Here is a 2,218-nt window from a genome sequence, read left to right on the forward strand (position 1 = left end):
CCTTCCCCCCACTATCATGACCCCAATTCTACCTTACAAATCCAATAGACCAGAGCATGTACACTGGTACAGGTAAAAGCTGGAAACAGGGAATCCAGGACAGATAACCCCCTCATGTCCAATATTGAGAGTAGCAATACCTGGAGGTTAAGGGGAAGGTGGGGGTCGAAAGGGGGGACTGATCACAATGATGGACATATGACCCCCTCCCAGGGGGATGGCCAACAGAAAAGTGGGGAAAGGGAGACATTGGTCAGTATAAGATATGACAAAACATATATAAACTATGAAGGGTTCATGGGGGAGGAAGGGTGGAGGAGGGAGAGGAAATGAGCTGATACCAAGGGCTCAAGTAGAAAGAAAGTGTTCTGAAAATGAGGATGTCGACATATGTACAAATGTGCTTGACACGATGGATGGATGGATGGATTGTGATAAGAACTGAAAGAGCCCCCAATAAAATGATTTTTTTTTAAAAGAGCAAATCCAAGGCAGGACATCGTGGACATTCGGACCTGCCCCCTCCCCTCGTCAGTGCTTCATGGACTGCAGCTGAGAGTGGTGACGACCCCCTGCCTGGAGGTCCAAACCTTCTCTGGCCATCGGTCTTTGAGTCCATTCTGACTCAGGGCAGAGTAGAGGGGCTCCTGTGGGTTTCTGAACTCATAACTCTTTAAAAGTAGAAAGCCTCATCTTTCTCTTGAGGGGGGACTAGTTCAAACTTTGGACCCGGTGATGATGGTTAGCAGCCCAATTCATAACCCATCACAACACTGGCTTAGACGGTTGCATTTAACTTTTTGTGTGTTTATGTAACCCCTAAAAATGCACCTTTAAAAATGGTTGATGCTTGTTTCTCAGATTAATATTGTCCTAAACAAAAAAGTGAAAAGACGTTTTAGAGTTGAGTAGGGGATGTATAAACTCCCCTGTGCCTTATATAATATGCTTGCTTGGATAAAGACAGACAGATATTCCTCTTTATTACCCAGATCAAATGGTTAGAACAAATAAAATGTCTGAAAATTGGAATGCTGTCCAGTTATCTCTTCCTGTGTATATAAAACCAGCCTCAACAACTCACTGTCACGGAGTCAGTCCTGACTCTCGGCGACCCTATGGGACAGGGTGGAACTGCCCCTGGGAGTTTCTGAGGCTGTAACTTTTTCTGAAAGTACAAAGCCCCCTCTTTCCCTTGTGGAGTGGCTGGTGGTCTCGAACTGCTGACTTTGCACTTAGCAGCCCAACTGGTAACCATTAGGCCACCAGAGGTTCTCAATTCTTTACAGATGCAAAAAACCCAAACAAACCAAACTCACTACCCTTGAGTCAATGCTGATTTAGCAGCCCGAGAGGACAGGGTCGACCTTCCCCGTGAATTTCAAGACTGTAATTCTTCCCCTGCCCCAACAGTTTTATTGGCATATAATCCACATATCACAGAATCCAACAGTTCATTCACACCAAGAAGAGCTGTGCAATCATCACCACAATCAGTCTGAGAACATTTTCCTCATTCTTTTCCTCATCGTTATTAGCTCCCCGTTGCCCCTTAAGAACAACAAAGTAAACAGATTTTAAAAAGCCTCAATCAAAAAGAAAGCAGAAAATATTAAAAAAACAACCAAATGTAAATGGATCATATGGGCGATCAAACGATGGGGTGCTAGATTTTAACCTGAGTGCACCTGCAACAATCCACTTCCGAAAGCATTTTGCATGATAACACAAGACAGTAACTCTGAGGAGTAGAAACCCTGCCTTTCTCACCGGACAAACTGGTGGTTTTGAACTGCTGACTTTGAGGTCAGGAGCCCAGTGTGCTACCAGGGCTCCTCTGTACACAGAGGGAGTGAGAAATGTTAAAAGAGAAATAGGATGTCTCCTCCCCCTCCCCATGTAACTCTGAGCCGGAGAGAGATGAAGCTGCCTGCCTCCGTGATGTAGTTCTGGCCATCCGGTTGGGCGGTTCTACTCTGTCCTCTGACCAGGAGGGGGTGGGTGGGGGTGCAGTGGGGCAGGGGCACTAGAATCAGAATTGACTTCAAGGCATGGGTTGGGTTTGGATTTTCGATGTAACAATGAAGTAACCAGCTAGTTAGTTAGCTGTCGAGAGAAGCCAAATCCAAGGCATTTTCAAGATATCGAGAGCGCCAAGCCCTCTCTGAAATCCATCACCACACGCCCCATTCCAGACACCAGCTGGTAGAAAGCACCT

Source organism: Echinops telfairi, unplaced genomic scaffold, assembly GCF_000313985.2.
Source record: "Echinops telfairi isolate 266 unplaced genomic scaffold, ASM31398v2 ScPeMD7_3533;HRSCAF=4204_0, whole genome shotgun sequence".
In the NCBI taxonomy this organism is placed as follows: domain Eukaryota; kingdom Metazoa; phylum Chordata; class Mammalia; order Afrosoricida; family Tenrecidae; genus Echinops; species Echinops telfairi.